The sequence below is a fragment of the Cyrtonyx montezumae genome, unplaced genomic scaffold, assembly GCF_038088225.1.
Source record: "Cyrtonyx montezumae isolate F1298 unplaced genomic scaffold, pur_monq_1.0 scaffold_13, whole genome shotgun sequence".
NCBI lineage: Eukaryota > Metazoa > Chordata > Aves > Galliformes > Odontophoridae > Cyrtonyx > Cyrtonyx montezumae.
In genome coordinates, this window is record NW_027071859.1 from 38,150,650 (window position 1) to 38,167,408 (window position 16,759).

Genomic DNA, 16,759 nt, shown 5'->3' on the forward strand with positions numbered 1-16,759 from the left:
GAAAGAGGGCATCTCAAAGCATGACCTCTCCTAAGCTGTCCTGCTTGACCTGCCTGAGCTGTCCTCTTGAAGCTGCTCCAAGAGTCAGAGGGGCAGGCACATGGGGAGTTGATTAGAAAAGGCTTTTCTTCAAAAATTACAAAATTTTGCTGAGAATCTAAAAACTTTTTTTTTTTCAATCATCTGCCAAAAGAAAAAATAGTTCCGATATTTTATAAGGAACAATTTCTATGACGATGCCCTTTTTTTCCACCGAAGTACCAATTTCCCATTTGAAGAAAACAGATGGGAAAGGAAGGGTTGTTTGTTTTTACTAGTCCTACCCCCCCAAAATTGATTTCTTCATTCTGCATTCCTAATTTCTGAGTCCTTCTATGCACCATTGAGCCCAGCTCCTACAGTCCAGATATAGTGAGTTTCTCTGTGCAGAAATGCACTTTCATTGGATTGCAAGGTGGGGTAGCCCCAGCCACTATTTCCAAACATGAGCTAGTTCAGGATGTTCTGAATATCCAACAGTTAAACAGAATCAAAATTAATTGATTATGAGTTGTATGTTTTAAATGGCATTATCTGTTATTGCTACAAATAATTGTATTATTACCAGAGGTCTGTTTGGAATTTAGACAAGTCATCACTTGTCAGTCTGTGGCTCACACCATTTTGGTCTCTCTATTCTGTATAAGAGCAGCAAAAATTAGAAAAGATGTTGAGCACAACAATACTACTTCAACAGTTTCTGGTACACACAATAATAATACAGAAATTATTTGTTTACGTGACATTTTGAAAAGAATGTGACAAAAATGTTAAGTGTCTCTCTACACAATCTCACTACATAAGCTGTTTCTAGCATCTGAATCTTCCATACTACGTGCAAACTCCTCAGATTACATGAAGTCTGAGAAGTGCAGATAAACACAAATGTTATAATTGCCAAAATAAAAGAGTGTTAAGGCAAGGAGAATCCAGCTTAAAGCCTAGCTTAAACGACTGGATCAGTTCTTTTTCTGAAACAGGTTCAACTGAGCACAGTTAGAAATCTCCTTATAAATCTTCATCTGCAGCCGTGTTTGTTTCTTGTGCTCCCGGTAGGCAGCCTGGTGCCTTCATGCCTTAGAACCCCCTCTTTATATTAATTCCCCCTCCCTTTGTATTTCAGTTGACTATAAACTTCTTTTTCTTAATCTTTCTTATTGTTTATGGTGATGTATGGAAATTAATGATCACAAGGGAAAAAGACATCTGTATTTAGACTGGGTTGCAGGAATAGCAGGCATAACAAAGAGCAGGCTGGGACCTGCTTTGCAGTGTTTCTCCAGTAGGTGCTCTGAAGAGAGATATGGACTACTTACAGCTGCAGCTTAACAGGCTGTGAAGCACCATGACATCAGTCCTCATTTCCACCGTTTCCATTTGTCCATTCTCACTATTGACCCTACCTTCACACCTCTTTCCCAAAGGTCAAAAAAGCAAATCCCATGCCTCATGTGCCAGCAGTGGCCTAAGCAAAGTGTATCTACATGTGAAGCTGAGCAAGCTGGCAAGGCCAATCTCAGCATAACATGGGGTTGCAAGTATGCTAAGGGGGATAGGAAAAAGGGGCACTATCTCTGGGGTGTTTTGGCAACCCACACAAAAGAAAAGGGATGATATGCTTGAGACATGACCCTGAGGATAGCTGGCCACTGCAATTTATTCCCCAGCCTACCAGATATTCAGAGTTAACTATAGAGCAGCCAAGACCACAAACCCATGGATGGCATTGCAGGGTCTTGAAGAGCTCACCTACTCCTGGCCACCTTGCCTATTTCCATTTCTTCTGTATTCACAGTTTGATGTTTTCTGTGTAGAAACACAGATGCTGCACCAACACCAGTCCCCACCCTACGTGGGCATGACCCCTCACACCAGTTGTACATGGCTGATGAGAAAGAGCTTGTGTAGGACCCTGAGGACAGTGTCTTCTGCAGGGTACTGCTCCCCTGCCCTGCCAACTGGCATATGTAAGGACACATCTCTTGCATGACACAATGAATGTGACAGCATCCATCCAGGCTCCATGAGTCAGTATGCCAAATTTCCACCCATATGTGACTGACTAGGAAGCATACTACATTTTACATTTGCCTCATCCCAGGTTACATCTCAGCATTGCATATGTCCTTTCTATCCCTGCATTTCCTCTTTTCCTTCTCCTCATTTCTTTTTTTTCCTCCTTTAAGAGAATAGGTGGTTGTCAAATAACTTCATCTTTGAGGATCAGTCTTAGTCAAAGCTGGAACACATCACCAGAGCAATCCCCCAGGGCTGCATGTGAACTGTGTGCACTGCTCTGTGGTGAGCTCTGTTTTACCCTGCAGCCAGCAGGAAGACCTCAAACCAGCACAGGTGCCAGCTGCATTCTGCCAGATGGTCGAGGATTTTCTCTCTTGGTTTTAAACTGACCCAGCAAAGATGGCACGCTCCCACCAACTCTACATGACCCGCTCAGAACTCTGTGCTTATACTTGGATGGCTCTGAATGGCTACTCTCCCAGAGATCAGTTACTCTAGTTTTGTTTTTTTTTTTTTAAGATCTGAGAGAGCAGGATCAATCTTCTTTAATTTAGGAGACAGACCTTGCAGTTACAAAACAATTAGTCCCCCCAGTGCATAGGAGCGCACTGCTATCCCCACTCCTGGAAAACCCCAGCTTCAGTACCAGAGGCACCTGGTGCAAAACCCCATGCTGCTGGCTCAAGTCTCACTTCACATTTGCTGGGAGGCTGAAGGCCAGATCCGCTGAAGATGTCATGCATTATCCTGAGGGCTTTGCTGACACCCTGCCAGGAGCAGACTGGCAGGGGCAGCTGAGGCAGATGCTTGCCACATCTCCCAGCAGAAGCACAGCCGAGTGGTGACCATCCAGAAGAGGGGAAGAGGTAGGAATAAAAATCCTCAAAGTGAGAGCACAGTGTGCTCATGAAATCCGATTCTTTCCTAATTATTTCACTTAGCACTCTTGATGTTGCCAATTATACAAGAGGGTACGATAACTCATACTGTAGGAACTGCAACATGAGAGCTGGTCAATGGACTTTTTATTATTAGATAAAGTTCATCTCCACAGAAATATTCTCACGGGCCAGTCTGGGGCAGCTGATCAAAATCTTACAGGAGCGATGAACCACTGCTAGTTCTCCTCTGCTTCATATGCAGTGCACATTTCCCATCCTTATCACCTTTAAGAGATCTTGCTGGTGGCATTAAAAAAATACAACAAATGCCTCCTTGCTGTCCACCCTAGAGCTCTATAATAGCTGGCCATCATGAGTTTCACAAGTTTATTTTGCACTGTTAAAAGGGTGCTTCCTTGCAGCTTAGGTAGTTAAATTAACAGCCAAACTGAAAAGCTCTGTAATCTGTCATTAACAGAAAGAATGAGATTGATTTCTTCCATTTTCAGGATTTTCCTCCCTGCCAATATGTACCTGCTTTATGTTCTTTCCAAACTGAACAGCTTCATTCATTTCAACTGTAGACATAGAAGGTGCTTCCATCTGTGTTACAAGCTCTTTTGCTACCCAGGTGGCACCTTCTGTTCTCACACTTTTTGAAACAAAGGAAGCAGAACTTAAATCAGAATTCTGGATGATGTCATTTTACCATTTCTGTCTTTATGACATGTCAGACATGCTCAGCATTCATCCCCTTCAAGTCCTCTACCCTATAGTCACATGTAGATCAGCCACTTCCACTGAGCTGTTAGACTATGCCAAGTATTTTCTTAGTTTTGCTGAACTGAAATCCCAACAATATTTACAAGTAGCTTAAATTATTCCCTCCGATCAACTCTATTAGAAGGAATAATTTAAGCTATCTTGCATTCACTAACAACAAATACCTTCACTTCTTCATGACACAATCTATTAATTAATTTATTCTTTAAAATCCTCTTTTCAAAAACCTAACTGTCAACTCCTTGGTTTTGACATAGTCTCTTCTCACAAAGCATCAAACTTCTTTCTTACTGATTTTAGTGTTCAGTGAGCCCCCACCCCACATACTTTTTACCCCAACTCTGCTCTACACCCAAGCCTCCAAGTCCATCTTTTTTCTCCATTGTTTCTTGACACAAAACATTAACTTATCTCTCTCTACATCCTGAAAGTTGACATCCAAACAAGGAAAAAGTTACACTCTTTTGCTTGACTATGCAATATTTGTCCTTGAACTTGGATGTTGAGCTATTTTTGCCATCATTCTCCAGGATAACATAAACCTAAAACTAGTAGTTCTTCACATCAATCCTTTTGCTTCCTATAAACACAAAGACCAAAAATACACTTTAATTCTGAGGTTTTTTTTTGCTTTAAGATTAAAGTAATGCAAAAACAAATTCTAATATTCTCACCAAAGATGGGAGGCAGAGAGAAGCATGACCTGCTGTTATTCCCAAGGCTGACTATGGCAAATCCCCTGCAGAAGCTGGAAGTATTCCTCATTTCAGTTTTATAACCATGGACACCACAGTCTTTGCATTAAGCTGTTCATAATCACATGTCTTAAGTCTGGCTATTCCAGAGTGTAAACTGATTTTTAGCTACAGGCACACTAGAGAAATGTGTGCAATTGTGGGGTCCTAAAGATCTTAACAGTAAAATAATATCCCCAACACAGTTCCGTGACAGAAAAAGTGCAGCCTAGCCAGTATCAAAAGACAGGATATAATTATGTAACAAGGAAAAACCAAGATTTTGAAAGAAGGAATGAAATGTGGGAACCTAGCAGTCACAAAAGGATACATCTGCCCTAACTCACAGGGCTGAAAACATGGTAAAACCTCACCTTGTTCGTTTATGGTGTTTTTTTTAATTAGCACTGGAAGAATACAGCAGTCACCAGTGGTAATTCATTGCCACCTGTTATAGGTAAGAGCCTACAACTACATAAAATACTCTGGAGATTCCTATTCTATACACAGGACTCCAAAGGGATCCCTCATGGTCTAATTCCAGTGTAGACATCCAAGAAGCTCAAAAGAACCAACTTTCACTCAGACATCTAACTTTAAGGCAGCTGAATTAGGTTGGATGTATCTAACCCAGACCTCCTCCTGCTTAAACACCTTTCCAGGGGACACAGATAGTGGCCTTAGCACACAGTTATGCCAAGCAGCCACAGAGCAGTGGAACCACAGAGTCACCAAGCACAGCAGGACCCAGCAGCACAGTGGCCCAAACCTCAGCAGTAGCTTCACTGAGGATGAGCACAGCTAGCTAGCTACCTTTTTTGCTAAGAAGATTCCAGCAAATAAGGCATTCTGCTATATAACAAGAAGACTTGGGCTTGCAGCTCATGTACCTGTATTCACTGCAAAGAATTAAAGTTGTGTGCACACAAAAAAAAAGACGTTTTTCCCCATCACCCTATAAAACTCACAAGGAGAAAGAAAAACATGAGCAGGCATGAGAGGCACAATTATGTGTTCAGGTACAGACAGACATAATCTCAGTCCAGTATGAAAAACCAGAACTGCATTAGGGCAGAGCTGCTCTTGAGTTGTAAACTCACCTCTGTCTCCTCAGACCTCACAGAGAATGCTGCTGTGAGCACCTGTGTGACAGAAGTGATTGTAAAATGCAATACTGCTTCTTCAGCTTTTTGACTATTGCTACTAAAACACCACAGGTGCTATGTATATTACTCAGCTTTTAAGAGTGTAATAGGAACTGACAGTCATTACTGGCTTGGCCCAAATCTGTGTCAAACCCGTTCTAGATGAAAATAAGTACTGCTATTACATTTTGAGTATGAAACTTTAATCATTTACTCATATAATTTCCTCATAATATATAAGGACTAGTTGTTTCCTCAGTGCGTGGGGAAAGGAAGTATTAGATCATAATTTTCATAGTCTGCACCACCAGATTCATCACTGTCTGATGAAATTATGCACAGGTTGGAAAGCTCAGCTCAAATTCTGTTTAGATAGAGAATCTATATAGACCTAGCAGGGGCAAAAGTCTCACAGCCACACCTCATCAGCACACCAAAACTGCACACAAACAGCATCCTTCCTCCTGCACCACAAGAGATATCTAGCTCAGGAGGTCTACAGAACATCTACTCTTTATGTCACCACACTGCACAGCCCAGAGAGCATTTTCTGATATGTTGTCATGATAACTAGTGGAGCATTCCAATGCTCCAGTAGCATAGAAAGAGAGCAGGAGACATCAGACAGGTATCTAAGATCATGCCATTAATACAATTACCACATTTCTAAATGAGAAAGCACTATAATCACTCAGAAAGTAGGAAACACTGAAGTTAATGCAACTCTAAATATGTCCCATGCATTTGTCATATGATGCAATTTTTAACTGCATTACCACTGCTTTTTCATTTAGTATCCAATATAAGTGTTAGTTAATTGCTATTTTCAACCTATAACTTGCTAACACAGTATAACAACAGCAGGAGCAGTACAATGAGAAGGTGTTACAAAAAGAAGGATGCTCACCTGCCTCTGAAGGGCTACAGTCACAGAAAAACTCCACAAAGAGATCTCCAGCAAGAGACCCTTCTTCAGGGGCAGTCATCCCTTAAATGAGGTCTAATAGGGGCTGAGCCTGGCTCCACCCCTTCTGATTGCACAGGTAATTGCCCTCACCTGTGCTCCCAGGGCTGACCGGGTCTTTTCTCCAGGTGCTCCATCAGTGGTTCAGGCCATGACTCAGCAGTTCCCATATACACATAGTATATGTCTCTGTCTGGGGCAAAATCCAACCCTCCAGAGGCTACTAATGAGCTAACCCACAGTGCTGTACCTTTTATCCTGTTTTCTGTTTCATTCACTGTATTTCCAACTTTTGCAAAGGACAAGATGCTGATGCCCTGCAGGCAATTGTCACTCTCATGTCCAGTCCTTCCCCATCCCCTGCACTTCATCCCTGGTCTGAGGAGGGACTAATTGTAAATACAGGCTTCCTTGAGATCTTTGTTTCCCAGCAATAGGAGAAAAAAATAGAAGTAGAAAAAAGGTTCACTGAATTATAATAGATGCAATGGAAAAGTGTTCATGAAGATCACGAGATTAAAAAACCCCGGCACTTTTGAACTACATTTATAGAAGTCGTGGTAACCTCTCCTAGAATTATATGTATTACACATTCATCTTCCTGAAGATAAAGCAAAAAAGAGTATTCAAGAGCGTGGAGAGCATTTAGGAAGGATTGAGTTTGATAAGCAAAGGAAAAAGATACATACGCATAAACAAAAGTGGTTGAAAACAAGAAGGTTAAAAGCGATCTTCATTTGAAATGTGTTTGGTTAGGAATATCAATTCAAGATAATAGAAAACCTTGTCCCTTCTACTGTTCCTCTGCAACTTTCACCTCCAAGCTTATTATCAGGCTCTTGAAATGCATCCATGACTGTTCAGGAAGTCATAATAGTCTGCCGAGTCTATTTCTGCACAAAGATAGTCCTCATAGCCCTCTTCAGATGCAAAAAAAAAAAAAAGAGAGAGAGAGACTGCAAAGCACAGAGCTTTCATCAGCCTTCTAAACTTACTCCATTAAAATGGTTCTTATATGGAGCAATGAGATTTTTGTAACATTTGGAAAAATCTTTGAAAGCCAGCTGGGAATGAGCTAGCAACACCTACAATGGACCTAGCAGGTAAAAACACTGAATAAACTTGGCCAAACATATCAGAATTCCACTGGCGTGCACCAGGGACGAACTTGATCTACTGTTTTGACACTGTAATTATCTGCTACCTGATTTATCCTCCACCCTCTATAATATGTGGCATTGTTCATTGATCAAACATAGCTTTTTTCTACCAAAAGGGGTCAAAATCTTCTGTTTTGTGAGTCAGTGCCTGGCTAGCCAGACCACCTTGTATTAGTATTCTGGTGGGGACCCAGCAGCAGAGTAGTATGGAGGGTAGCAGTTGTTTTGGTTTGAGCCCACTTGATGTTTTTTAGCCCTAAGCATTGCCTCCAGCCAGTTGCACTTCCTTAAGAGGATTATTTGCTAGTGATATTTTCTTGAAAACACATCAACACAATGTGATGCTGTTGCTTTTGCTTAGGAAAATTAATGACCAGGCATATGTCCAGGAGGGATTACTGATGTCATTAATATTTCTTGTTCATTTGGTGGCTTAAAAATAACAGCAATAAAACCAGACTTCTCTCAGAACTTGCACAGTGCAAACACAGCTCATCCTGGTAACCCTTCATCCCTCTCTACTCTTCCACCATCCACTTCTCAACCTGAGAGAATCAAACTAAATTGTTCCTCCAGCTTGATACATTTTCAGCATTTTCAGTTATTTTAGGCTGTAGCTGTGGTCATTTTTTACAAAGAGTAGATCACAGTGGAGGGAATCTGTCACAGAATGTCTCCCATGAAGGAGGGGAGACAATGGAGCAATGGGGAGAGCGCTGTACCCCAGTGGTAAAGGCACTGAGAGGAGAGGGAGTCTGTGCTCCACTGAGAGCAGAGAGCTGCACTGAAGCTCTTCATTGCTCAGAGGAATGGCCTAAATTCCCATCATGGAATAATGATGTCCATGTTTTCTTGAGTGAGCTGCTTGGCCTCTTCCACCCTCCAGGCAAGTCTCCATGTTACAAGACCAGCACACATATTTTGGGATAGAATGAGTTCCTCAGGTCAGAGAGATGTCCATATACTGGAACAAGAACTCTCTTGGACCCTTCATACTAAAGCTGATCTGTTTGATAGGAAGTTGTTGTGGTAGGGACTAGTACATCCCTGTCTCTTACATTTTATCACAAAATCACAGAATCACAAAACTGTAGGGGCTGGAAGGGACCTCTAGAGATCATGGAGTCCAACCCCCTGCCACAGCAGCTCCCTAGCCCAGGTTGCACAGGTAGGTGTCCCAAGTGGGTCTGGAACATCTCCAGAGAAGGAGACTCCACCACCTCTCTGTGCAGCTGTGCCACTGCTCCGTCACTGCACTGGGAAGAAGTTCCCATGCACATTTATGCGCAACTTCCTATGCTTCAGTTTGTAGCTGTTTCCCCTCATCCTATCACCACACACTGCTGAGAAGAGTCTGGCCTCGTCCCTTTTCCTCCTGCTCCTCAGATATTTATAGACATAGATCAGATCCCTCTGAGTCTTCTTTTTTCAAGGCTGAACAGACCCAGGTCTCGCAGCCTTTCCTCACAAGGGAGGTGTTCCAGGCCTTTCATATATTCATAGGTTCATTAGGTTGGAAAGGACCTACAAGATCATCTAGTCCAACCATCCTCCTAACACCATCCCTACCCATTGAACTATTAAATCAAACCCCTCAGCACCTCATCTAAACGCTTCTTGAACAGCGCTAGGGATGGTACTTCAACCACCTCCCTAGGCAGGCCATTCCAGTGCCTGACCACTCTTTCAGAGAAAAAATGTTTCCTCAGGTCTAATCTAAATCTTCCCCGGCGCAACTTGTGGCCATTCCCTCTCGTCCTGTCGTTATTTATCAGGGAGAAGAGGCCCACCCCCTCCTCACCACAACCCCCCTTCAGGAAGTGGTAGAGTGCAATAAGGTCTCCTCTGAGCCTCCTCTTCTCCAGACTGAACAATCCCAGCTCCCTCAGCCACTCCTCATAAGACTTATGCTCCAGACCCCTCACCAGTTTTGTTGCCCTTCTCTGAACACGCTCCAGGGCCTCAATGTCCTTCTTGAAGTGAGGGGCCCAAAACTGAACACAGTACTCAAGGTGCGGCCGCACCAGAGCTGAGTACAGGGGGATGATCACCTCCCTGCTCCTGCTGACCACACTATTTCTAATACAGGCCAGGATGCTGTTGGCCTTCTTGGCCACGTGGGCACTTTACCATCTTTGTAGCTCTCTGCTGGACTCTTTCAAGAAGATCCCTGTCTTTTTTGCACCAGAGAGCCCAGAACTGGACACAGTACTCCAGGTGAGTCCTCACCAGGGCAGAGTAAAGGAGGAGGATCACCTCCCTTGACCTGCTGTTCATGCTGTTTTTAATGTGCCCCAGGATCCCTTCGGCCTTCTTGGCCACCAGGGCACACTGCTGGCTCATGGCCAGCCTGTCATCCACCAGGACACCCAGGTCCCTATCCTCAGAGCTCCTCTCCAGTGCATGCAGTTATTCCTCCCTAGGTGCAAGACTCTACACTTGTTCTTGTTAAACCTCATCTGGTTCCTTTCTGATGGAGGAAGGAAGGGAGGAAGGGAAGGACGGAGGGACGGAGGGAGGGAGGGGGAGAAATGTATTATTTTTAGTAGTTAGATAAATCAGAAGGTATCATCTGACAGTGTGCAATATTCAGCAGCTGAAACAACGGGATTGGCTACTGCTACATGCTACATTGCTTTTACAGTTTTATGGTGGTTCACCATGATGGACAGCTAAACACCACCTCAAAGGAAGAGGAGGAGAAAATACAATAGAAAAGAGCTGAGATAAGGATAGGAGATAGCTTGTCAACTACTGTCATGAGCAAAAAGTTCAGTGTAGGTAGATTAACGTAATGTATTGCCTATTGCTAACAATAGAGCAATGGAGAGCTAAAAGAAAACTAAAACCACCTTCCTCTCATTTGCCCGCTTCTACCTCCTTCCCCAAGCAGCAGAGAATAGTGAATGGGGACTGTGGTTATTCCACAGTGCTCTACCTCTACTGCTCTTCCACAGTCGCTCTGTCCCTGCTTCACATGTATTTCTCCCATGGAATGCCATCCTTCCCAAACTGATTCTACAAAGGTTTCCCAAAGGCTGCAGCTCTCCAAGCACTGCTCCAACATGGCTCCATGCCATGTGGTCCTTGTGCTCTCGCAGAGCACACCCAGCATCACTCAGGGCTCAGCTGTATCAGCGGCAGGTCCCTTTGGAGCAGCTGAAGCTGACTGCTCTCACATGGGCAGCGCTGGGCTCTGCTCACAGAGCCCACCCCTGCAGCCCTCTGCTACCAAAACCTCGTTACATGAAGCCAGTACAAGGTTGTACAAACAAGTATCTCTGCAGATATGGTGCGTGAATTCCTTCCTGTTATGTTACAAAATTCATTTAGAACCTACTTTATCGGGAGATGTTTCCACCACAACCTTATTGCTCTGAATATTGAGGAAGCCAATCCAAAAAGGGAACATGAATTTAATAAATGTTTTTCCTGCCTCCCCCAGAAATCTGTTATTGGTGGCTGTGTGTGTGTGTTTGCTCACGTGCACAGGTATGAGCCTGGAGGCTCAGTTTGATATTGGTAAATGGTGAAAGCAATGATAGTATGAAGAAATCCTGCTTCTGTGAGTGTACATACAATTATGCATATACTATAATCCAAGCCTACAGCTAAAAGAAATGTGCAGCAACCTAAGGCCAGCAACAGATCTGGGAGTCCCTTACAAAATAAGCCAGACTTGTAAACCTTTGTAAAACGGCACAGAGATAAATCACATACATACCAACACTCTAAGTCCAACCCATTCACAGTGGGCATGTGAAGCCTGATCCAACAAGCACTAGGCTGGCAGATAGAGATTTCCATGAGGCATTCACTGATTTCTCATCTGCCCTTCAGAGCTAAGGGTCTTGTTCCTGTTTCTTTTTCAGTGCCACCTGAGCATCTTCTGTCAGTCTGGGCCCACTGAACCTTGCATCAGGAGCTGGTGACCAGCCAACCTGGGAGCTGAAATCATGGGTCAGTACCCTACTGCTCTGCATCTGGCCATATATCAGAATACTACCTATCTCTGTTATGCAGAGTAAGAACTACTTCAGTACAAGTCCCAGAGCTCCCACTTTGCCAGCTACTACAGGATATTCTATAAGCAGACAGCAGAGTTTGTACTTGGGAGCAATGTGAGTTTTGCCTCTGCTGTGACATTCTCTCTTTTGCAGTGCCTCAGCACAAAGAATGCATCAACACAAAGACTGGCTTCTCTGCTGCAGAATCAAAGAATTCCAAACTGCCTGAGAGATGATACTGCTTAAATGCAAACAGAGACTCTCACCCCAGTATCAAAGTATGACAAATTCAGTTCCTTCACAACAGCTCGCAGGTAGGATAGCTTCGTTTTCACTTTGTGATAGGGAAACCAAGGCATGGCAAGTGTGGATGACTGGCACAAGGTCACACAAGTCAGTAGGAGTTCTGGGAATAAAGCCCAGAAACTTCTGGCATAATGAGACACAGGCATATATTTCATAGCTCCTTGGCACGCTGTGGGTGCTCTCCTCTCCTCCCTGTACTCAGCATGCCACAGAAACAGCCTTTGTTCTCTCTAACTTGCTCCAAATATTTCAAACATCACTTCTGCTGTGAACTGTAAAACCCGTATTTGGCCTCTAAGGGCTATTTGTCCATCCAGCGTATGGCTGTTTTTGCTCACTGCTAGACTGGTCTTCCTACAGTCTTGAGTATTTGCCAACTTCTCTATGTCTGTGTGGGATTCAGGGTCAGCCGGACAGCCTGACCTGATCTTGCAGTTGTTGTCACTGTCCGTCACAGAGACCCTCTGGGCACAAACACTGACCACGAGGAGAACTATCTTCATTTTTTTGTACCAGTAATATCTAATTCAGATTGTAATTACAGCTTTTACTCCCTGCTAGCTGGAGCTGGATTTGAACAAATATCACGGTGGCAAAAAGCTACACTGCCTATTAGCAAATCTACAAACCACAGGAGGGCCTGGAGCTGCGGTGTTATTAAGCTGTTTGTTGACAGAAAGCTATGCCAAATGCGAGGTCTTTAAATCAAGAAGGAAGAATTCCGAGTGCATCTAGGACAATCGGTGGGCCCCGCAGATAACTATTCAACTGTTTGTGGGTTCTCTGTTAGTTTTTAGCCGAGGCAGAAACGCTGACCTTGAAAGTCGTGTAAACACAGAAGTTGTACAAACAGTTCCCCCCACTCCCCTCTTGCCCTGTGTGCAGTACAAGGGATGGTATCACAAACTCTCCACACGCTGATGATAAGCTGAACTAACAAGAATACGAAGAAAATGTGCCAAACTCGCAGAGGGAAATGAAAATCAAATCCCCTTTCTCGCATCAGCGTCAAATTTTTATTTCTTGACAAGATAGGAGCTCAGAGGAAGGGAAACGAAACGATTAAAAAAACAGATAAAAGTAGAAAGAAGCATATTCAGGTCATTTACTGCCCTCCAGTGGCTGCGGGCGAAGCACCTGCAGAGCTTTGGCTTCGGGGAAGGTCCTCCTCCGAGGGGATGCTCCCCGGCATCCACCCACCACACGAGTGGGTTGTCTTCACAGTGTTTTTCCCTCCTTCGTGCTCGGCTGTCGGCTGAAAGATCATAAACCCTTGATATAATGGTATTATTCTCTGAGATCAACCCTCTATGCTTCCTGAATATAACACAGGAGTCTCTGAAAAATTATTGGATTAGGCACAGCTAGGATTACAAAATCTCATTCGTTTTCCCATGCCATTGCCAAAGGGGTAGGATTGGAATTGTTGAGCATGTTGAAAGCATCATTTTGCGAGGTTTGATCCAACAGAGTTTTTGGCATGCAGTGCATTTGTTGCCAACACATGTAAGATTGAGGTCTAAGATGTTCATCTCCAGAATGCAAGTTTGCTCAGCAGCTGCATCCACAAAAGGCCTCCTATTTTATTATGTTGCTCCACCACATCAGAGGCAGATGGTGGTGGTGTGGCAGTAGAGGCTGGACCTTCCTACCAATATTCCATTACATGCTGCTGTGTTACAGATGTCAGCAGAGGGGCAGTCTGACACAATGATGTCTGACATGGAAGAGGAAATGAAGCAAAGGTGTGTCACTGAATTCCTCCACACAGAAAAAAATTGCACCCACTGATACTCATGGACACTTGCTGAACATTTCTGGGGACCAAACAGCGGATGTGAGACTGTAAGGCGGTGGGTGGTGCGTTTCAGCAGCGCTGACAGCGACATGAAAGACAGGTCGTGTTCTGAATGGGCACGCACAGCTATCACCCCAAGAAATAAGGAGCATCTCAATCAGTTCATCCTTGCAAACTGGGAGATTATGAGCAGGGAACTGTACAGAGCTGAATGCGAGTGTAAATGTGATGTAAATGGAATATCACAACAATGGAATATCACAAAGTTTGCACCGTGTGTGTTCCACATATGTTCACACAGGAGCAGAAAGAACACTGTATGCAAGTTTGTCAGGACCTATTGAATACAAGGCAGAAGGTGACTGCTTCCTGAATCACATCATTACCAGTGACACGGTGTAGTGTCACAACTACAAGCTGGAGTCAATATGGCAGCCCGTGGAGTGGCAACACATGAATTACCCAATTACTCCTCAAATAATAGGTTGTCTGCCATCTTTTGCAGTAGAAAAGGAAAAATCCCTCTGGATTTTCTGGAACCCAAAGAAACCATCTCTGACTGCTAGCTACCTTCCAATGCTGACTAAGCTGAAAGCTCAAAATTTCAGAGAGGAAGACATCCTTTCTCTTGCAACACAATAATGCCAGGCCTCACATCAGTTTGAAGACCGTGGAGCACACTGCCAATGTCCTGCTGGACTGTCCTACCACACTCCCCACACAGTCTGGATTTGGCACCTTCTGTCTTTCATCTGTTTGGGCCACTGTAAGAGGAACTGTGTGGGCAACATTTTCCTAGCAACAATGCTGTCACAGCAGCTGTGAAACAGGAGATCATCTCCACTGATGCAGATTTTTACAAGCACAGCATGTGGGCTCTTGTGCATCACTGGTGAAAATGCATAGATAATGGTGGGTGATGTCAGGGTCCTTTTTGCAGCTTCTTCCAACCTCTGCAGAACCTCTTTCAGTCCTCCCAGGGAGAAAAAGCAGGAACATTTATGGCTGAAATGTTCATTGCTGGAGCCCCCCTACCAAGGAGCAGGCTTTTAGGACCAGGAGTGGAGCAGCCACAGCTGTTGGAGGCTGAGCTGCAAAAGCATAGGTTCGTAGGTACATTAGGTTGGAAAGGACGTACAAGATCATCTAGTCCAACCATCCTCCTAACACCATCCCTACTCACTAAACCACTAAATCAAATCCCTTAGCACCTCATCTAAACGCTTCTTGAACAGCGCTAGGGATGGTGCCTCAACCACCTCCCTAGGCAGGCCATTCCAGTGCCTGACCACTCTTTCAGAGAAAAAATGTTTCCTCCGGTCTAACCTAAATCTTAGGTAGAGTGCAATAAGGTCTCCTCTGAGCCTCCTCTTCTCCAGACTGAACAATCCCAGCTCCCTCAGCCGCTCCTCATAAGACTTATGCTCCAGACCCCTCACCAGTTTTGTTGCCCTTCTCTGAACACGCTCCAGGGCCTCAATGTCCTTCTTGTAGTGAGGGGCCCAAAACTGAACACAGTACTCGAGGTGCAGCCGCACCAGAGCTGAGTACAGGGGGAAAAAAAGCAGAAAGAAGGCAAACAAGGTACAAACCCTACTTCAGTCCTTCAAGAAGTTTTGCTAAATCAATAATCTGTTTCTGCTTCTTCGTGTATGGCTGCTACAAAATGATGTGGCTACATGGCTGAAAGCCAGTGGCAGAACTCACCTGGCTTGCACGTTCACTGGTTACCTGTACCCCGTTTCAGATGCAGAGGTTAGAGGGGCTAAAGGAACAGCACTTAAAATCACAAGCATCGTTCTCTCATTTAAAGTTTTGCGTAAACAAAAAATAATTGCATTTTGGTGTGTATGGGCAGAATGCTGACTACAGTAGGGCAGGCAGGGGGCATCCAGGCAGCTGACATCTCTGGTGTCAGTCAATCACTCATATCTGTTTCGTTTCATTCACGTGCCAAACAGAGAAAATATTTACTTACCTAACAAAGCCTCATTTGCTTATGTTTGCAGTGGCCTGATGACACGAGCTACCCTCAGTGCCAGTACGGCAGCAAATAGTATTAGATTACAGTTAGAAATGGCACTTCTGTTCAATGGAGATTACACGCAGAGTGAGAATGAAAAACCAGCTAAACCGGGATTTTGGTGGGCCTTTCTGCATCTGGGGCATTGTTATAGCAGATCAAAATCAGGGTGACTGTTGCCCATACTGTCATTTTAGCCCCAGTGCAGAACTTTGGCAACGTGCAATTAATAACTGGCCCTGCCACCTTCCAGCAAGGAATCAGATCAGAGACGTGATACGGGGCTGGCCTTTGAGCAACAGCAACCCCAATGAAATACTTTCCCAATAAAATAATTTCATTTTGAAGCATTCTTCTATCTTGAATCTGGATAGAAATAGGAAAGTTTATTCAGATGTACAAGCAGAAACGCTGAGTTTCAAGGTAATTTATTAGAAACCACCCCAAAGCCTTTAAAGTCACCAGCAAGCCTAGGAATCTGCTTTCAGAATGGTAAAAGCTTAGCACAAAATCTGTGTAGCTTGTCAGCTGGCATTGGCCTCTGTAAGAGGGCGACCCAGTCATCATCACAACAGACCTACAGGCCGAGCAGGAGCCCACGCAGTGCAGCAACCAGATCCCTGTTACTGTGTGTCATGGTGTTAAATGTGGAGGAGGCAGCCCTCTTTGGACCTCATCTATCTCATCACCCAAAATAAAATAGAGAAAATATAAATCTGAGGGGCTGTTTGTAGGACTGGAGAGACTGGGATTTCACTAGTGCAGGAGGCTCCAGCAGTGTCATTCTCAAAGGACAGTGTGGGATCAGGCCTCATCTCCAGCCGAAACCCATCCCTGCTCTGTCTCCACAGAGGAAGGTCAGAGCACTGCTAATAACTGCCATTCATTGCTCCTGGTGAG